General features: G+C 44.1%; 1 non-coding gene across 1 annotated transcript; it reads left to right on the plus strand.

The window, feature by feature from the left end:
* Positions 1 to 16,289: 16,289 nt before the first annotated feature.
* LOC129676182 (small nucleolar RNA SNORA70) lies at positions 16,290 to 16,420 on the plus strand. Its single transcript, XR_008720041.1, has one exon. It is a non-coding gene; the product is annotated as a small nucleolar RNA SNORA70 (small nucleolar RNA).
* The last annotated feature ends 6,194 nt before the right edge of the window (positions 16,421 to 22,614 follow it).

Below are 22,614 nucleotides of genomic sequence, written 5' to 3' on the forward strand. Positions count from 1 at the left end.
TAATGACTGGTTTTATGGATTGTAGTTTGGTTATCATTTAGCCTTACAGCTGGCCTCTATGTATAAGTGAACACATGCCATATTTGTCTTTCTGGGTCTGGGTTATCTCACTTGGGATGATTTTTTTCTAGTTCCATCCATTTACCTGCAAATTTCATTTTTGTTTGTTTTTAATAGCTGAGCAAAATTTCTTTGTGTAAATGGATTTTTTTAATCCATTCATTTGTTGATGGACATCTAGATCAAAAACTGCTCTTGAGGGCAGGCTGCACAACATCTTTGGAAGTTTTGTGTCTGATAATGATATTGTATCAGAGCTTTTTTTTTTTTTTTTTTTTTTTTTTTTCCTTACAAGCCCTTTTTGTATATATTATGGCTTCTGGTTTTGTGTTTTTATGGGATTCCTGTGGGTGTGGACATGTGTGTCTCTTTGTCTAATTATTTCTTGTGCTTTTTTCTGGCTATTTTCTTTGTTTGATTTGTCCTATTCCAATTGGTTTGTTTTATCATATTAATACATTATATATTATTATGTTAATTACATTATACTCCTTTAGGTGCCTGTTTTATTTTTATTTTTTGTTTTTGTTTTTGAGTTTCTTTGTGCAGCCTTGGCTGTTTTAGAACTCAGTATACAGACCAGGCTGGCCTTGAACTCAGAGATTTGCCTGCTTCTGCTTCCCAAGTGCTGCAATTAAAGAAGAGCACCACCATGTTTGTTTTCTGAGGAGAGACAGAAAGGAGTGGATCTGAATGGAAGTGGGGTGGGGAGGATCTTGGAGGCCTTGGGGTAGGGAAAAACGTAATTACAATGTATTGCATGAAAAAAATATTTTTAAAAAATGAAAAACAAACAAATAAATAAAAACCAACAAGTTAGAAGATAAGGACTAGCATTCAAGGTTGCTCTCTGACCACTATGTATGTTCCTTAGCATGTGCATGCCTACACACAGGTGCGTGCGCGCGCGCGCACACACACACACACACACACACACACGCACATAATACAATACACACATTAAAAGGAAGTGTAAGCTGGGTATGGGGGTGCACTCCTGTAATTCCAGTACTTAGAGGCAAGGGCAGGAGGATCTCTGTGAGTTTGAGGCCAGCCTGGTCTACAGCCAGGGCTACACAGAGAAACCCTGTCTCAAAAAAAAAAAAAAAAAAAAAAAGAAAGAAAGAAAGAAAGAAAGAAAGAAAGAAAAGCTGGACAGGGTGGCATATGCCTTTAATCCCAGCACTCAGGAGACAGAGACAGGCAGATCTCTGTGAGTTTGAGGCCAAACTGGTCTACAAAACGAGTCCAGGATAGCCAAGGCTACACAGAGAAACCCTATCTAGAAAAAAAAAAAAAAGAAAAAAGAAAGAAAAGAAAAGAGTGTAGACTCGGCTTTAAACTGAAGAGTGTGTCGTCAGCCCATGGCTCTGTCCTATTCCACAGATGCCAGGAAGAAGCCATCATTCTAGGCAATGTAAAAGTGAGATGCCCCAAGAGAGGGGTCCACCCTCCCCCATTTTCATCCTAAGCCAGTTTGATTGAATCAGGCTAGGGCTTGGCTGACTTCTTTCTGTGCATCAGACTTCTGAGTGTGCAGGTGTCTCACCCCATCCCTTTCCACTACCAGCCCACTCACAACCTAGCACTTTGTCATTTCCCATCGGAGGCTCCTCCAAGGCCCCCCTTTCCCAAGCCACCTCACGGTACCTTCTTAAGAACCATAAAGGCCAAGAATATCCCAAACACAAGGAAAACAATGAGTCAGCTCCGCCGGAAGCAAATACACAAACAGGACCAATGTCCAAGACCCACGCTCCCCTCAATGTCCTGAGACAAATTTATCCTACAGATCGTAGATATGTAAAATAGTCTTGTAAATATCAGACAAAAGTTGGAGAAGACCTTAATGCCCATCAGTGGGGCACTGGTTCAGAATGGTGCTATAGCTAGACAACAGCACAGTGCATAGCTATGTAAAAGAATGGGGGCTGTGCTTGTTAGTTTTGGGTGTTTGTTTTGTGGGTTTTTTTGTGTTGTTTTGATTTGATTTTTTGTCAACTTGACACAAGCTAGAGTCATCTTGGAAGAGAGATTGTCAGTTGAGAGATTGCCTCCCTCAGACTGGCCTGCAGGTAAATCTGCGGGGGCATTTTCCTGATTATTGTTGTGGGAGGACCCAGCCCACTGTGGACAGTGCCATCCATAGACAGGTGGCATTGGGGTGTTGGGCTGGTTGTTTCTGTCAACTTGACACAAACCTAGACATATCTGGACAGAGGGAGTCTTAACTGACAAATGCCTTTGTAAGACTGTCCTATAGGCAAACCTGTGGGGATTTTCTTGATCAATCATTGATACGAAAAGGCCCCACCAACTGTGGGTGTTGCTATCCCTAGGCAAGTGGTTCTTGATAATAAGACAGCAGGCTGAGCAAGCCACCATGGGTGCAGGCCAATAGGCAGTGCTCCTCCATGGCCTCTGCTTTAGTCTCTGCCCCCAGGTTCCTCCCTGAGCCCCTCACCCTGATTTTCCAGCAAGAGGAACAGTGAGCTGTCAGCTGGAATGAACCTGTCTTCCCTGAGTTGCCTTTGGCCATGGCGCTCATCACTGCAGCGGAGACACAACCAAGGACAGGGAGAAATCTTTACACACTGACAGAACTGTCTTCAACATGCATACGGCTCTAGGCATGGTGACTGGGGAGAATCCCTTCCCTAGGGAGAGGTAAATAACATCGGCTACTTCCTTACAAGGTCCCAACGACACATCAAAGCACAATTCCACTGGAGTTCACTCCTGGGAGCCAATCAGTGTACTGGGTGAGGGATGACTGATAGGTTCCCGAGGACCCTAAAAGCAGCAGCAGTGTAGGAAAGCCAGCATGGATGATGGGTTCCCATGGAGCCCTTCTTCCATTAACCTCCTCCATCTATACTCCCCAGCATTTCTATGTGAGATAAGGCCAACAGTGCAGAGACCCATTTATGATGGGTTATTTTAAGCAGGCACAGCTGATCTGTCAAAGACGACAGACATTTTACTCACAGCACTATATGCTACAATGCTGGAGCAACTTTTGTCTCAGTGCTTGAGAGGTTGAAACAGGAGGATCACTGAATTTGAGACCAACCTGGGCTACAAAATGAGATCCTGCCTCACAATAACAAAAACTAAGACACAGTAAAAGATATACTAATGTTGAAATGGAAACCAAGACAGAATGAGGGGGCAGTGAGGAGACACAAGACTCAGGATTTCTGAATCAGGTGACACAGTGCTTTAAAACTGTACTGAAGTAGTTAAGCGGGGATCTTGTCTACTCTCAGCCTTGTTCCTATAGGTATTTATCAGGGGTCTCTTAATTACTGACAGGACTTCCACATTAGTGCACACATACTTGTGCATTCTTCTCTCTCTCTCCCTCCCTCCTCTCTCTCTTAAAAACATGGCCTAAGGGCTGGGCGGTGGTGGTGCTTGCCTTTAATCCCAGCAATCTGGAGGTGAATCTCTGAGTTTCAGACCAGCCTGGTCTACAGAGAAAGAATGCCAGGATGGCCAGGGCCACACAGAGAAACCTGTCTCAAAACCCCAAAACAAAACAAAACAAAAACTAAAGCAGAGATTCACAGCAATGTTAAATTTTACAGGGATGAAAAGGTGGAAGTAACCTTTGTTAACCTTTTCTCAAGTGTCCATTGACAGATGGGTAGATAAACAAAACATGGTATGACCCATGTGATGGACTAACACTCAGCCAGGAAAAGGAATAGTTTTCTGCTTCTTGCCACACATGGTTGAACTTTGCAAGCACCATGTTCGGTGAAGGGAACTAAACAGAAGATGACAAATGCAGTATGATTCCACTCAGAAGAAATGCCGGGCATTATTGAGAGCATAGAAACAGAAAGTGGATTGGAGATTATGGGGTGGGGTGTGGGGTGTGTGTGGATTGTTGCATCATAGCTGGAGTTTCTGTTTAGGATGATGAAGAGCTTTGGTGATGGGTGGGTGGTTCTAAAATTGAAATGGTCTTTTCCTCAGCCACACGAAAAAGATAAGCAAATGAGCCACAGATAGGACATTTGTATCATATCCCTCCCTACAAAGGGCAGAGAACATTGTGGGAGAGAGAGCAGAAAGAGATTGGGAAGGACCAGGAAGAAAGGCTGTCTTCAGGACATGACAGGACCCCAGCACTCATGCACTCACAGCTGCTGTGTGGCCTGTCATAGCAAGCCAGTTAACACTTCAACTCAGGAGCTGGGGAGGGTGGTGATGCTCCCACCTCTAGCTGAAGAGCTCCTTGTTGCTGATGGCCACTGGAGAAAGGATAGCCAATTTTGTTAAAGAGTTTTGGTCCCTGGTAGGTCGACTGTACTCCAGCAGAAGGCCCCACACAAATAAATATACAGTACAGATTAGGATCAGTGGGTTTATAATAATGACTAATAATAAGAAGAAGAACATCAAAGTGGGAGGGTATTGGATTCTGGAGAAGTTAGTGAAGGAAGAGCTGAGTGTTGACCTCTGGCTCCCACATTTACACGCTCACGCTTGTTCATGTACCTGAACACACATGCACTTACATGAACACATACACACACAGAGTATCTTAGATACACACAAATTATGGCTCAGGAAATTGATGTAGCTCAGAAACAAGCATGCGCGCACTGGCGCACACACATACACACACCTGCATGCATATATGCTCACACTATGGTCCTGAAGAAAGAAATAAAGATTCAGCCAATTTAGAAAGAAGAAACATTTGAAAAGTCTGGTGAAATGTGACACTGAGAAGCAAGATGGCAGTGGGGACTGTGTGGTGGCCAAAAGGATCCCTAGGGATGAGTCTAGTGGTCTTTCTTGGATTCATAAGGATGAGGAGAGTCAACATGAGATTAGGGGACAGGGAGGTGAGAAAGGACCTCAGCATCAGTGGTATTCATGATTTAGGATGGTGGAACATACCTGCAATCTCAGCACCCAAGACACTGAGGCAGGGGATCAAGGGCTTGATACCATCCTTGATGACATCACAAGTTTGAAGCCAGTCTGGGCTACATGAAACTCTGCTTCAGAGAAACACAAAGATTTAAAAGTAAATGCTTCAAGTACAAGAATAAACATTTAGGGTGGGTACTAGTCACTGTATCTTACAGGTGGGCAAATTGAGTCTCTGTAGGAGGCAAAGCTTTACTCAATATAGTATAACTCACAGATAGTGTGCTGTGTATTCTATTCTATTTTATTAGATGCCTGTGTCTGTGAGAGGCAATGTCACAGGAGTGCACTGTCCGAAGAAGCCAAAGAGGGCACAGAATCCCTGGAGCTGGAGAAAGAGGCAGCCAAGACCTTTCTTGGTGTTGGGAACCAAATTCTAGTCTTCCGGAAGGGCAGCAAGTGCTCTTGGCCACTGAACTAGTTCCTCTGCCCCTTATTTTTTTTTCAAAATTGATAAATATTTGCATATGTTGATGGGTTGGAACTGATGTTTTCATATATGTGTATATTATGGAATGTTCAAGTTGAGACTGGGTCACAAGTCAGGCCAAAGTAGCAAAATGCAAGCAAGGAAATAAAAGCAGAAAGCCCTCAGACAAACTGGCTTAGACCCAGTCTCCTAGTTACTTCTCTCACTGTTGTAACCAAATTCCTGAGAAAAGCAACTTGGGGATGTGTGGGCTACTTGGCTCACAGTGTGGGGTAGTGGTGGATATGGCACATCATGTTCACCTTTCTCCTGACTCCTCCCAGATTTGTTCTTTCCTTCCCAACCCACCCAACTGTGTCTTTTTTTTTTTTTTTTTTTTTTTAATTTGGTAGCCTTGACTGTTCTGGAACTTACTCTGTAGACCAGACTGGCCTCAAACTCATAGAGATCCATCTACCTCTGCCTTCTGAGCCTTTTTTCCTCTCATTGTTAGGGCCACTAACCTGTGGCTAGAAAGGTCATAGGTTCCAGGGGGAAGCTTACTGCTATATCACTCTGCTAAATAGACATTCAATTAAGCTGAGTCTAAACGACTTATCATCCACGAAGCTTCCATTAGCTGGCGAGTAACACAGTGACCCACAATTGGTCAAGATGCAGAGAATCTGAATCCACAGAATGCTGGGCTCTAAATGAGACATCTACCTCACACCCCTTCCCAAGGCTGGGAGATCATTGCATAAGAGTGGGTGGAGAGAATGTAAGAGCCAGAGGCTGTGGATGACTACAAGAAAAGAATACTTTTGGACACAGCAGGGCAAGTACACATATCAGTTCACAGCCTGTGGGACAGCATGCACAATGCCTGCACATGCTCAAGCCAGAGGAAACCCCAGCATGGAGAGAGGACATGGGCACCAAGTCCCCTAGCCAAGGAGCTACAGGCAATTGAGAGCTGCTAGGAGAGCAGCATCCGGTTTGTTTTTTTAAGGGTGTGGCTCCTGGCTGGTTGATCACTCTCCAGCAAACGCCACTTATCCAAGAATATATGAGTAGCACAAACTGGACTGATGGGGATTTTTGCTCTTTGGTCCTGGTAGACGGTAATGCACACATTCTAAGCTTGTCACTCCACCAGTGAGGCATAATTATGTGTCACATGTTCAGGGTAAAAACTTTCTGTATCCTTTCCTTTAGCTTTTTGAGATATAACAGTACATAAAGAAACTCTGGCCAAAAATCACAGGAATGGGGCATGTTTGTCATCTCAGCATTCTGGAAGTGGAGGCAGGAGAACTTAGAATTCTAGACCAACTTGGGCTATACAGCAAAACTCTGTTTCAAAAACACTACACACTACTAACAATAAAGCCCCTGTTCCAGTAATAACAATTCTTACAGAGAGAGAGAGAGAAGCATTAAGGGGTGCTTAAGGCAGAAATGCAAATTAGCACAGCGGCAATAGAAACTGTACAGGGGTGGCTCTGTGAGGAAAGTCAGTTTTCCCTCCTGTGTCCACAGCAGTGGTTCTCGGTCCTGGCTGCACAGTTATGGTCCAGAGTGCTCCTAATGAACCCACCCCAAAAGCCCTCCTTGGAGACCTCTCTCTTGCTCATAGCCTGGGTGGGGCTTGGAGCCTTGTGGGCACACATGTGGGCCTGGATTGCACTGTGAAAGATGTTGCTGCTTTTGAGACTCAGGGGTAAAACTGGCATAAAAACGATATCATGACAGACTAAAGGCAGGATGAGATCAACAGGAACACACCTGGGTTTTCCTTGCTCCCTGTTGGGGACAATTGAGCAGTGAGGCCCTGAGGATTCATACCCTCCGCAAGCAGTCATGCTGACTTTGGAGGACACAGCTTGTGAGCAGCAGGCAGAAGAGGAGGGTCTGAATAGGCTGAAGAAACAATCACAGAAGGGCACATCGCCAGCAGAGAACAATGTTGCTCACAGGAGAAGCAGGAAGTCTGGTATTGGAGGTTTGGGTATGAATCTAGTTTCGGATATACTTATACGGATACACATTAAAATGGAGTGTTTTGCATAGGTGAACACACACACACACACACACACACACACACACACACACACACAAATTCTCCTTACTGGCAGATTCTATACTTAGGAATCTGTCTACACTGGCTAGATTTTCCTTGTCGACCCAAACTCAATGCTCCTGTCTCTTTTTGCAGCCGCACCTGGACCTGTACAAGCTGTGAAAAACCAGAGTTGCCTAGAGCACAGGTTCTTCTTTTGTCTAAGGTGAAGCAGGCAACAGGCCTTCTTATTGCAGCTCTCATGCCACAAACAAGGGACCTTTTTAAAATCCAGTTCATGACGTGTGTGTGTTTGTATTTTGGGTTGGCCTTTGAAGCTTAAAATAGTCCTTGAGTGCTGGGCCGAGGAACTGTCTGGCATTTCTGAACACAGGGAGGACTGTGATGTACCCAGAAGGAAAACACTTGAGCTGAATTCGGCTTCACTCGGTTATCCAACCACAAGTTCAAGGTGATATGTCAGGAAGATATGTTAAAAAAAAAAAAAAAGATGTCTTGAAGTAGAAACACATGTTGAGGTTGTGTGTCTATCAGCTGAAGAAAATGTTGAGACCACTGACTAACAATAACTTGTCCTGTGTTTCTCCAAGGGGTGTGGTTTGGTATTTGCTCGTTTAAGATGGCAGGGACTGGAGACATGGCTCAGCAGTGAAGGGCACTGGCTGCTCTTGCAGAAGACCCAGGTTTGAATCCCAGCATGAATTCAGTGGCTTCCACTGGCATTATATGCGTGTGGTACACATACACACATGCAGGCAGAACACTCATAAAACAGATAAATTAGAAAAATGTTTTTATCAATAGGTGCTTGCTTGCTTATGGACACATAACCTCATCATGTGTTTCTACTTCTAGCACCAAGCCTAATGACCTGAATTCCATTCCCAGGACACACACACACACACACACACACACACACACACACACACGTGTGTCTGTAAAATAAAATGTAAAAATATAAAATAAAGGTGTAAAAGCTGGGTGTGGTGATGCATACTTGTCACCTCAGAATACTAGAGCCTGACACAGGATGGGCATGAGTTCAAGGCCAATCTGGACTACATAGTGAGACCATCTCAAAAAAAAAGGAATGAATGAGTGGATGGATGAATGAATGAATGAATGAAATGGACCCAGTGCTTTGCAGAGTGTCTTGAAGTTGGGATGGCAGCAGTGAAGCAGCAGGACTGCTCCAGCCTGGGTGATTGCACAGGGGTGGCCCAGTTGCCATGGCAATATACTTATTTACCTCCCAACCCCCACATTAACCTCTTTTTCCCCAGGGCAACAACTGCTGCATTCTGTGCTGCAGCCAGGGAGGGGCCACACCTGAGCAAACAGCAAACACAGGCTCCTCTGGAATGAAGGCCGGCCAGGAGGCTTTAGTACTCTTGCGTTATCTTCTGTGACAGTTACCAAAGCACTGCCCTGCTGTCTATTTATACAGAGACTATCAAACAGCAGGGCCCAGATCCCTGCTTGCTCAGAGCCTGGGAACTGTCCACACAGGGCTTCTGACTGCAGTAACTTGCTTCCTGCTTTCCTGGCTGAAAGTTCTCATTGCCTGGTGGGCTTGTTTTCAGTTTGGAAATGGGGACCCAGAACACAGGATTGGAAATCATGATTCTCAAGTTACTGAGTCATGGCAAGTGCGGGGTTGACTGCAATTTGATGACTGAAGTATTTGTTATGGGCCTAAGATGAGCAAGGTCTGACCACGGGAAATAAACAGGCAGCCTTTCAGTTGCAACTGTGTCTGGAATCTTCAATCAGATAAAGATTCAAGGAAAGGGAGGGGTATGGCACTGTCCAGCAACCTTCATTTGTTTTGTTGAGACTATAATAGAGCCCCAGACCTCTGCAGGCCCCTAGATCTTAGCACAACTGACTCCATGATGAAAGTGTCACTCAGGCTATGAAACTCAGCAAGTAGACAGCACCACCTGCCAAAAATGAAAAAAAAAGAAAAGTCCATAGTTATGGGAAAGTCTCTAAATGTTCTTACTAACTTTGCTTCTCATCTTCTTAGTTCTGCTTCTGGCTAACTGTTCATGTTTGGGTGAGCTCACCCTGAGTAAGGCTTAGGCCTACACTGGGATCTCGAACACCCAGGGTAGTAGCCAGCCAGTTAATAAATACATTCTATTGGCTTGAACTCATGTCCAAACAGTCTCCTCTGGTGAGTACCCCACAACAAAGCTAGGGTCTCACATAGCCCAAGCTAATCTTGAACTTGATATGTAGGTAAGGCTGACCTGGAACTCCTGATCCTCCTATCTCTACCTCTCAAGTGCTGGGATTACAGGTGTGTACCACTACACCCAGCCCTCTCTCATTTTTTTAATGTAATGAATATTTATTAATCCTCAGCTATTTGCCAGCCACAGTGTTAATCACTGGGTATCCTTTAGAGAGCTAGAAGACAAGATGCTAAAGCCAGGCAAGGCGGTGCTTGTCTGTGATCCTAGTATTGGGAAGACTGGGAAAGGAGAATTTTTCATTTGGAGCTTCCCTGGATTACGTAGGGAGATCTTATCAGATAATAATGACAGCCAGGATATGGAGAAAAGGCCATTCAAGCATAAGGACTGAGTTGAATCCCAGAACCCATACAGAAACACTGACCATGGTGAGATTGCTTGAAATCCCAGCACTGAGACAAACAGGTCTCCCTGCCAGCTTATTCTATGTCGTTAGTGAGCGCCAGGCCAGTGGGAGACCTTATCTCACAATACGTGAGGACACACCCACACACCCACCAGTAAACACCTGCACATATATGAACACATGCACACACCAGTAAATAATAAATTAAACAATAAAAGAAACTTTAATAAGCAACTAAAGAGAAATGAGACATGATCTTTTTCCTCATGGTAGCATCTACTAGAGAATACAGTCATGGGGCCTGTAGCTGGCAACCTCATATAAGCAGGAGAGAGGATGTCACAGGGCTCAGGGAGGCCTCTCTTATGGATGCAACACTGAGGAGGAAGAAAAGTAACAAAGTGGGGAAAATGGGAGTGGCAGTCAGAGCATTCCAGGCAAGATGGTTTCTAGGTCCCTGCTGCCTTGGAGGTGTGAAGACTGACTTGAAGTGAGAACTAGACTTCCAACTTGAAGAACATCCTTCTCTATATTACCACCATATCTCCAGCAGCTTCACTGACCAAATCACACAACCACTATCACCAACACCACCCGTCACCATTATTCCATCATTTCACTTTACTACCACCACAATCACCCCTAAACCACCACCATCCCACAGCTGACATCTCCAACACCATCACAGCCGCCATCACTGCCATCACCACACTCCTACCATCGCGCCATCACCACCGCCACCATTACTATCACCACCATTACCATTATTGCCACCATCACTACCAAATCACAACCATCATCATCATCACGACAATCAAAAGCATCACCTTCACCACCACTATCATGAGCTCCATCATAGCCATCATCATCACCATCACTACCAGCACCAGAACCAGTACTGCCACCACACTAGTATCACCACCACCATCTCCATCACCACCACTGTTACTGTCACCATCACTATTATGGGCTGAGTTATGTCTCCTCAGAAGACATTAAAATCCTAACTCCCAGTACCTCAGAACTTGACCTTGGAAACAAAAACCTATGTATAATCGAGATGAGGTTACATGTTACATGAACCCCAGTCCAACAAGAGAAAGACTTGTAAATACAAAAGCAGGGATCATTGATGAGTCTACAAGCCAGAGAATGAATGCCAAAGGTTGCCAGGAGCAAAAGAGAGAAGCATGCAACAGAGTCTCTTACAGTTCTCAGAAGGACACAACCATGCCAGCACCATGAACTGACAGACGATGACTTTCTATCCAGTTTCCTATGCTGTGTCATGACATCTTTGGAAAAAGAATTCAACCGTCATTATCACCATTGCTATAACCATTTTTTTCTTCACCATCATTACCGTTGTTACCACTGCCACTATTATCTATCTATCTATCTATCTATCTATCTATCTATCTATCTATCTATGTTTACCTATCAGCATATCTATCATCTATATATTATTTATCATCTACCTACCTATCATCTACTTATCATCTATCTATCTATCTAGTATCTCTTTACTGGCTATCTTCTATGTATGTATGTATCTATCATCTATCTAATGTTTTGTTGTTGTTCTTGTTTTTCTGCTGTGATGGAGTTATGGCCTCGGTATTACTCCATTCTCAAAGACACTCAGGAGCTAGTGGGCATCATGGGCTGGGTCAGTGCAATCCATACTTCTGTACAGAGAAGGTGTTCCCAGGCCTGAAGTCAGCAACCTTCAGCAGAAGTGTCAATCACCTTTAGATGCGGTACTCAGGTAGTTTATAATGGATTTTATTGCTACAGCTAAGCTAACCAGGGACATTAGTCAAGGTACACCGTAATCATGACTCAGAGGAACAGATCTGAGTTGTGTGCAGGTATTCAGAACAGCTGGCAGAAAAAGCTCAGGGTGTTTGAATTTGCACAAACAATAAGGGGACATGGCTCTTCACCTTTCCCACTGTCTCTGGCACCACACTACATAAAAACAGCCCTCTCTGTGTTTGCTCATCTGCTTTCCAATATGAGCAGAACCCCTAACTTGTTTTTCAGGGTCCAGACCCAAGGCCTCGTGCATATTGGGGGTATGTGCTGCCACCGAGCTACATCCCTGACTAAAGCTTGTCCAAATGCACTGTCTGCCTTCTGCTCCTTCCTGTCTTTACCCTGAGAGTTTTCTTGTGGAAAGAGTAAATGAGAAACAGTTTCAAAAACCCTAACAGTCTTTTGGGATTAGAACTTTCAATTGTATTCTTATTCTGATTATTGATGTGTGTGTGTGTGTGTGTGTGTGTGTGTGTGTGTGTGTGCGTTTGTGTGTGTATACATGTATGTTGTGTGTACAGGTTTGTGTGGGTTGTGCACATGTGCACTCAGTATATACACACATGTGCATTTGTGCATGTGGGGGGTCAGTGGTCAATGTCAGGTGTCCTCAATAACTGTCCACCTTATGTTTGGAGTCAGAGCTTCTCATTGAACCTGGAGCTCATTACTAGGATGGCTTGCCAATGAGCCTGAGGATCAGCCTGTTTGTGTGCTTCCAGCCCTGGTGACATAGATTCTTGCAGCTATATCCAAATTTTATACTAATGCTGGAGAATATGAATTCAGGGCCTCAAGTGCAAAGAGCACTTTACCAACCGAGCCTTTCCCCCAGCTCCCTACAGTATTATAGTTTTAGTTCAGCTATATATTTTGGCTTAGAATTATATTATATGGCCCAGCTACTGTAGTACCCACAGTTGCTGGCAGACTAGCAGTATTTTGGAGCCTTTCACTCTTTTTTTTTTTTTTTTTGTAAAACCTGTAGGCTTTCAGAACCCACTGTCATTTATTCTGTAAGGCCTACAGGCTTTTGAAACCCACTGTTATTTGCAGAATCTGTCCTGTTTGCAGAGTTTCACATTTATAATTTTGTCAAAAATTTGAACTCACATTTTAAAGTGAGGACTGTTTAAAATATGCAGCCGTTTGCAGAGCCTGTAGGTACTTGCAAAGACCACAGCTGTCTGCAGAGCTCTTTGAGGTTTGTGGGTGCTGTTACTGCTTGTAAAAGCTGTTGAAGTTGGTTGCCTGTTAAATGATGAGCACTGGGTTCCAATGTGGTTTGCTCCCCAAAGTTCACTTATTAGAAGCTCAGCTGTCAGCATTGTGATATGGCAGCCAATGAGACCTTTAAGAGGCAGGGCCTAGTGGGAGGTGATTAGGTCTTTGCAGGGCTGCCCTTGTGTTATAGCCTCACTTCTATTACTGTGATAAAATGTTCTGACATAAAGCAGCTTAGGAAATAAATAGTTTTCTTTCACTACAACTGTGTGGATGTCAGGGCAGGAACTTAAAACTTATTACATAAAACTACATCAAGAACAGAAAGAGAATACATATGTGGATCCTTGGTTGCTTTTTTCTTGCTTTCTCTTAGCTACAGTTCTTTCCTCTCACAGTGTTCAGGACCTCCTGCCTAGGGAATGGTGCTACCCATTATGGACTGGGTTGTCTCATGTCAAATAACCATCGGGACAATTTCCCCTTAGACATGCCCACAGGCCAACCTAATCTAGATAAATTCTCAGTAAGACTCTTCCCAAATGATTGATTCCAGGTTGTATCAAGTTGATGGTTAAAACTGCCACAGGGTCTTTGAAAGGGTCTAATACTCTCTTACAGATTGAACTAGTGCTCCTGAGAAAGGGTTTCTATAGAAGAGGTAGCCTGCCTTTCCCCCCACTCTCCAGCTTCTGGCCTCAACAGATGAGATCCCTCTCCCTCCCCCACCACCATAAACTCTACCATGCTGGGACCTACAGGGATGCTATGTGGTCTTGGACTTTGGACCTCCAAAACAGTGAGCTAAGAAAAACTGTTTACAAACTACCCTGCTTTGCTTAGGGTGTTTTGCTATGCTAAGAAATCACACTTGTCTTCTAGCTGGGCTTTCTCTCCCTGTGCTGACAATAGATGTGTCTTATCACAGGAAAGTATATGTCTGAGTTGTATCAAAAGATCTGAAAGACACAGAAGTATAAAGAAAGGCGCTGAGCCTGGTGTGGTGATGCATGCCTTTAATCCCAGCACTTGGAAGGCGAGGCAGACTGACCTCTGTGAGTTTGAGGCCAGCCTGGTCTACAGAGCAAGTTTCAGGATAGCCAGGGCTACACAGAGGAACCCTGTCTCAAACAAGACAACACAGGAAGGCTCTGGCTAAGAATAGATTTTGGAGTGGGGGGCTGGGAAATCAGTGAGCATACTGGGGTTGCCAGGTTCAGGGGGCACTTGTGGTGAGGGAGTATGTGAGTTTCTCAAAGAATCTGCTTAGCAGGGTCCCCTCACTAACACTGCACACATTTGGATTAGAACAGCTCCCCTCTGTAAGCCCTATCTTGTCCTTGCTCCATGCCCATGGCTTTCAAGATAAACCCCAAATGGGTGCAACAGAGGAGAACAACTTAGAACAAAATATAACGATACATATGTATGAAAGCATCATAATGAAGCCCATTATTTTGTAGCTAATTTTGAAAAAGAACTTTTCTTTTATGTGTATGGGCTTTTAACCTGTATGTCTACCTCTGCACCGTGTGTATGCAGTGCCTGCAGAGCAGAGGTCAGAGGGAAGCATCGGGTCCTCTGAACCTGGAGTTACAGATGGCTGTGAATGGGTGCTGAGACTAGCACCTGGCTCCTCTGTCTGATCAGCAGTACTCTTAAAGCACCTCTCCAGCCTTTTGTATGCTGATGAAGAAAGTGAGAGCTTCAAAAGTAGAGTGCTTTGACAGTATGCATGATGCCCTGGGTTTAATCCCCAGCATTAAATAAACTGGGCAAGATGTCACATAGTATAGTCCCAGCATTCAGGAAGTAGACACAGGAGGATGAGATGCTCATGATCATCCTCAGCCACTCAGTGAGTTTGAGGCCAGCCTGGAGTATATGAAACCCTTGTAGAAAGAAAAAAAGGAAGGAGGGAGAGAGAGAAAAAGCGTGAGGAGGGAAGGAGTAAAAGGAAAGAAGGGGGAGGGGAAAAAGAAAAGGAAAAGTTGACACAACACCCTCCACCCCTTCTCCAATCTCAGGTCTCAAGTTAATTACAGGACTTGGGTGCTTTTCTCCCAATGGATCCACTGTGTCGTAGGAGTTTCAACCTAACCTTCAAGACGAAAAGGGACTGAAAAGCTTGCTACAAGATTTTAGCCAGTGAACAGCCTACAGTTTTGAAACAGAACCCTTGACCAAAGGTACATTCCTGAATATGAAGATGTGGGGTGCAGAGGTGAGCCCCAGTCGCTCCTCCCGGAAGGCTTGTCTTTAGGCACACCCTGCTCTTTGGTCACAGCTGCGGCCCGCCCAGTCCCAGGAAATCAAATCCTCCTTCCCAGGAAATCACATGCCCACTATAAAGCAGGGACATGCCCAGAATGAGAAGTGGGTCTAACCTCCGCTTGAGCTGACAGAATTCAGTTAGCTCAGGCCAGTGACTCTTGCCTCACCAAAATGTCCTATTCGGCCCACTCAGCCTCTCTACATGTTCCTGTTTGTTTTCTTAAGCTTCAGCTTGTGTTGTGACTCACTGCGTGTAATTGATGGCTGTTGCCAGTCCCCCATCCAGAGAGCTCAGTCCTGCCTTTCCCAGTTCCTGTCTTACCCCTGGATCGGTTTGAAACCTCCTCTGAGGGAAACTGTTCTATCTTCTCCCTGAGCTGTGAAGAAAAAGACCCTAATATCTTGATTTTTATAAACTAAGAGCCAGGCAAGGTGATTCTCTTGGGAGAAGACAATTCCCACCCAGTGCCCGATCCTTCACACACACCCCCACTCCACCCAGAATCTGTATTTTCACATTCCTGAATTCCTGCTCTTTGTGCTTATTCCTCACAGGTGAGCTAAGATCTAGTCACTCTTAAAAAAATAAAAATAAAAATAAAAAAAAGTAAAAAAACTTTAATAAGGGATATGGCTCAGCAGTTAAGAATGTTCACTGCTTTTGCACAATGCCTGAGATCAGTTCCCAGGGCCACATGGGAGTGGTGGCACACAGCCATCTGTAACTCCAGTTCCAGGGGATCTGACTCCCTCTTTTGACCTCCATGGGCACACACATGCTGCACATACAAGCAGGCAAAACACTCATATAAAACCTAAACTAAGCAATACCAAAAAAGTTCTTTTTTTAAAGCCCTCAATCATCTTCAGCCAGTTAACTCTGCCAGATCCTTTTCCTCATGGGGCCTGGTAATGGACTGTGAAGAACAGCCTCAGTGTCAGTGAATGTAGCCTGTTGCCTATACAGGTATCCTTAAGCAACCTTGGATACAGTTTTCTGGGGGATTTTCATGTCTCTGCTCCCAAGGCCTTGACTCTAGACATTAGTCACCTTCAGAACACCCCAGGGTGCAGTGGCCAGGGTTCAGATAGTGAGATCATCATGTCCACTTGCACCAAGTTGCAGAATAAGGAATGTGTGAATGAGACCCTGCCCCAAATAGAGCCATGTTCAAGTTACCTGGCCAGGAGAAGGTTTGTATCTCAAAGAAGTAAGGCTTCAGCAAATTTAAAGTAGATGCATCTGAAGAGTTAGTAGTTAAGAATTGGCCCATCCCTGATGACTACAGAGTCAAATACAGCCCCAGTCAGTTTCCCTAGACAAATGGAGGACCTTGCACCCTTGAGAGTCTCCACTATGCCAAGTCCCACACCCCAGCAAACATGTTCAGTAATGGCTCTCACCTCCAGTCTGCAAAAACAAGTTTCAGCATTAAGTCCAGGCATGGCACACATTGGTGGTCCCAAAACTTGAGAGGAGAGGCAGAAGGACCAGGAGTTCAAGACCATCTGCAACTATGCAGCAAGTTTGAGGTCACCCTGGTCTAAAGGAGACCAAGTCTTTCACGGGAAACAAAGGAGGATTAAAGGTGATCCAGGCCTCAGGGTCCCAGGTCTATCATCCTAGCACTTGGGAGTCTAAGGATAGAGGATTAGGATTCAGAGGCCAGCCTGGATCTATCTCAAAAAAAAACCCAAAAAAACAAAAAAAAAAAACAAAAAACAAACAAACAAACAAACAAAAAAAAAAAACGAAGGCTAAGGATACAGCTCAGAATAGAATGCTTGACACAACCCCTTTCTCCTCACCCCACCCACCTCCCCCATACACACAAATGTCCCAGCCGAATAATCCCTTATTGGCCACCGACGGCATGCTTTCTTACAAAGCAGGTGCTGGGATCACATGCTGTTTATAGGATGCTAGGGATTGAGCCCAGGGTTTCATGCATCCCAGGCTAGCCCTCTACTAACTGAGGTACCTCTGCAGGCTGGAGGTGTTCCAGCCTTGCTTTAAAACAATTACTACATGTATTAATTTATCTGTGTGTGTCTAAACATCTGCACACGCACATGGCATGACATATGTTGGGAGGCCAGGGAAAACTTTCAGGAGTCAGCTCTCTCCTTCCACCATATTGGTTCCAGGGATCAAGTGCCTTTACTTGCTGATCCATCTCTCTGGCCTTGCAGTCTTTTTTGATGTGTAAGCCATAACTACTCATTGAAAGAGCCCTAGTACTTAAGTACTGTACACCAGTTATGTGTTACTTCCTGATTTGCAACCTGCCTACTTATCCATCCAAGATGAATTCTGTCTCTTTCTTGGCTTCCAGACTACCCTAACTCTAAAAGAACCCTAACTCTCACCTGTGTTGATGATGATGATGATGATGATGATGATGATGATGATGATGATGATGATTGTCAGCTTAAAACAAGCTAGAATCACGTGGGAAGAAGGAACCTCAATTGTGAAAATGCTCCTATCAGATTGGCCTGCAGGCAAGCTATGGGGCATCTTCTTGCTTAGTGACTGATGTCGACGGGCCCAGCCCACTGTGTGCAATGCCATCCCTGGGCAGGTATGGGGTGTGTAAGAAAGCAAATTGAGAGATCCGTGAGAACGTGACAGTACAGAAGCATCCCTCCATGGTCTCTGCTTCAGCTCCTGACTCCAGGTCCCTGCCTTGAGCTCCTGCTTTGACTTCCCATTATGATGAATTACAACTGTAAGTGGAAACAAACCCTTTCCTCCCAGAGTTGCTCTTGGTCATGATGTTACCACGGAAATAGACATCTAAGTAGAACAAAGCCCCTCTTCCCAACTTTCACTCAGGCAAGACATTCGACATCTACTTTCTATAGTCCTCAGTCTCCCTCCCAAGCCCTGGGGTCACCTGGAACTTGATCACACTTGATCAATGAATATTTATTGAGCACCTCTTCCTGTGAACATCTGTCTAAAGGAGCGTTTTTTTGCTGAGTCCCCTTCTCAATTTTTGAAATTTTTCTAAAAAGATTTGTTTTATGTTTATTACTTTAAAATTTCACGTTCATTACTTTAAGCTTTTATTTTTATAATTTTATGTGTATGAGTGTTTAGCCCCGCAAGCTTGTCTGTGTGCCACATGCATGTTTGATGTCCACAGAGGCTAGGAGCAGACAACAGATCTCCTGGAAATGAAGTTACAGATGTTAGTGAGAAGTCATATAGATGTTGGGAATTGAACTTGGGTCCTCTGGAAGAACAGCCAGTGCTTTTTACATACTGAGCCATCTCTCTAGTCCTGTGATTTATTTTACTTTTGGTTATATACATATATGCAAGTGAAGGCCAAAGGAGAGGTGTCAAAGCACCCCGGAGCAAGAGTTGCAAGCTGCCTGTGGATGCTGGGAACTGGAGGACTCTGCAAGAGCAGCAAGTGGTCTTAACTGCTGAGCCATCTTTCCAGACCCATTATCCCCTTCCCCTGGCTTGGGATGCTGAGGATTGACCCGGGCTTTGCACATGGTCGGTAAGCACTCTACTGCCTCACATTTCCAGCCCCGCTTTTGCCCTGTTTTTGCATTAGGACCTCGTGTAGCCCCAACTTGTTCCAGAGTCCATAAATAAGGGAAGATGGCCTTAAATTTCTAATTCTTCTGCCTCCACCTCCCAAGTGCTGGAATGCATGTGCATCACCATACCTAATCTGTGTAGTGTTGGGGATCAAAAACATGCTTTGTGCATGGTAGACAGGCACTGTATTAACTGAGCCACATCCCCAGCCCTGTTTTTATTTTTATTTTTAACATGCAAGCTGAAGCTGGTCATTGATATCACACTAGACCATAAGACCTATACACAGATACTGCGGCCAAAATGTAAAAAAAAAAAAAAAAAAAAAATCCCATGTCAAAGTAACTCAGGAGAATGGCAATGGCTGGACTTGATACCACACCAAGGGCTGTGGAGAACTGACCCACATACTTCAATTGATCATCTCTACTTCTGCATTTATATATTTATTTATTTACTTATTACTAGACCTCAACCACAGTCTCCTGCTCCACACTGCCTGTAGGATGTACTGTATGTAGCCATGCACTTTGAAACCTACACATTAGAAATCTACAGATCTGTTTTGTACTTTTTATACTGTTGGATACTTATAATCAAAACTTTTACTCTAGGGTATTGAATGAATTTAGCCTTATTAGAAAATTAAAAAAAGAACTATACACAAACTACACACTCTCTTTCAAAGTTACACATGTCCTCCGTTTCTTCCCATTCCCTGCTCTCCCTGAAGACCTGTTTCTAAATGTTTTGGTTTTAGTATTTCTTTATAGACATTTTTCTTTACTTGGAAGCTTTTGAAACACTACATTATTTCTTGCTGCTTTTCTTTATTTGCTTAGCCAGTATGTTTTTCTTTATTTGCTTAGCCAGTATGTTTTTTACTTTCAATTTTTTAATTGACAAAAGCAAGCACATTTATAGCATACAATGTGCTGTTCTTTAAAATATGTATGCATTGTGGAACAGCCAAATCCAGCCAGTTAACATGGTTCCTTCATGAGCCTAACATGTATTCATGCTAAAAATACTTCAAGCCTGTTCTCTTTCAAATCTTTTTATAAGGTAGACATTGTCATTACTGCATTGACTACTATAATCTGAGAAATTTACAATTTATACTTTTAACATTTTTTTCTTTTTCTTTTTCTTTTCTTTCCTTCTTTTTTTTTTTTTTTTTTTTTGGATTTTTAAGACAGTGTTTCTCTGTGTAGCCTTGGCTGTTCTAGACTTGCTTTGTAGACCATGCTGGACTTGAACTCACAGAGATCTGCCTGCCGCTGCCTCCCTGAGTGCTGGGATTACAGGTGTGCGCCACCATGCCTGGCCAATTTATACTTTTTATTATTAGTGGGCATCAGTTGTACAAAATAATGACTTTCATTGTGCTACTGTCATCCATGCACGTAAGTCTATTTTGATTTGTTTTTGTGGGACAGAGTATTGTGCAGCCCAGAGTGGCCTATATAGCTGAAGCTAGTTTTGAACTTTTTAACAATTCATTTTTATTTTTAAAAATGTGTGTGCGTGCATGCATGCCTCTGTGTGTGTGTATGTGGGTGAGTGCACATATATGAATGCAGATACCTGAAGAGGACAGAAGAGGGCTTGGGTCCCTTGAAGCTATAGCTACAGGCAGTTGTAGGCTGCCTGATGTGAAGGCTGGAAACTAAACAGAGGTTGTTTACAAGAGCAGTATGTGTTTTTAACCACCATGCAATCTCTCCAGACCTTTGGACATCTTAATCTTCTAACTCCAGTGCTAGAATTACAGTATGCATCACTATGCTGGGTTCTCTTAGATATTTTCAAGTGTGCAGCATAGTGTTGTTAACTGTAGTCATCATAAATACTTAGATTGATGACAGGTAGATAGATAATAGATGGATGATAGATAGATAGATAGATAGATAGATAGATAGATAGATAGATAGATTTGGTTTTCTTATCTGAGTTGTTATAGATAAATCCATGGCCTAGTCCAGGCAAGAGCTCTACCACTGAACTACATCTCTTGCCCTATTGTGATTTATGTTGCTAAGAACCAGCATATGCCAAGCTCTGGGCTAGATGTGAAAGATACAAAGAGTGCATTTAGAAGCTGGACATGATGGTGTGCACCTTTAACCCCAGCTCTCAAGAGGCAGAGGCGGCTGACCTCTGTGTGTGTGAGGCCAGCCTGGACTACAGAGTGGGTTCCAGTACAACCAAGGCTACAGTGAGACCCTGTCTCGAAAAGAAACAAAACAAAGAGCACAGTCTGATGGTGAAGACAGAGGGAACACTTAGCTGTGCTAGTTCCTAGGGGTAAATGATGGGACTAAGGACTAGGAGGAGTCTAGGAAAGGCTTCTATGTAGACATGAATGATCTACCAAGATAAGAGGGAACTGGCGAAACAGCATGGAGACAGAAATTGAACTTGGAGTGCAGAACTGACCCACTCATTAACTTCAGCAGCTATATGTCCAGAGCCCACTATACTTACAAGAGCCAGTGGACATGTTTTACTATTTTTGTGGGGTAAAAAGAACCTTTAGGTGGAAGAAAATGCTTCATTGTATAAGGTTCTAGTGTAGATCTTGCTATTGAATCAGACTCCTATTCATCCACCACCCAGTGAGCTGACTCCTGAAGCCAGCAGTGTGGGGAAGAAGAATGTACACACTGTTCATAAGAAGACCAAACATAAGGAGGGAGCCCCACAGCCAGTTCTGTCTTCTCAGGACAGGGGTTGGGAATATCTAGGTACCTAGTGTTTAGAAACATGGGGACAGGTGATGGGAACTAGGGGAGGCAAAAGGACCTGCTGCTTGCACCTGTACAAAAAGCCTTCCTGGTTTCCCACTACACACGAGTTAGACAAAAGCAGCTTTAGCGAGACCTGTGTAGCGTTGGTCCCTATGACATCAAGAGCTCATCTGTTGGATTCTTACAGGTTCACTTGAAGGCACTGATGGTTTCCACAGGTTTGGGCCAGAGAAGATTATTTCCAATCCACCTCCACCCCAATCCCACCCTCATAAATCCTTTCCCCACCCCATCCCCACCCTATCCTCACAAAGGAAAAACTAGTTAAAACAATGCTTGCATGTGGTCATTCCTCAGAGATGTTATCTGTAGTGTAGCAGGCGTGGCTCCACCCAACCTTCCTCAGCTTCAGCAATGTGGTCTTTGGTCTCTACACTCTATGTGGAGGCCAGACATCAATCTCAGGGGGCATTCCTCTAGTGCTTTGTTGTTTTCTAGACAAGGTCTCTCACAGGCCTGCACCTTGCCAGTTGGGCTAAGCTGGCTGGTCACTGAGCCTCAGGGGATTCACCTGTCTCTGCCTCCTTAGTACTGGGATTACAAACCCACATCACTATGTCTGCTTTTAAAATGTGCGTTCTGGGGACTAAACTCAGATCCTACTGCTCGAATGGCACTTTGCTGGCTGAGCCAGTCCCCGGATCTCGACCTTTGCCTTTTAACTGGTGATGCAGAATAACTAAAGTGTCTGAAGAGAGGAAAGTTGTCTCCTTTTAGGCTAACATAAAAGTGTCCTTAATGTAGAAGGGACTTGTTCAGGCAAAAGTGTATAGGACCTATCAAAATTCGAGTGTGTGTGTGTGTGTGTGTGTGTGTG

This window comes from Psammomys obesus, unplaced genomic scaffold, assembly GCF_907164565.1.
Source record: "Psammomys obesus unplaced genomic scaffold, mPsaObe1.curated_primary_1811, whole genome shotgun sequence".
NCBI lineage: Eukaryota > Metazoa > Chordata > Mammalia > Rodentia > Muridae > Psammomys > Psammomys obesus.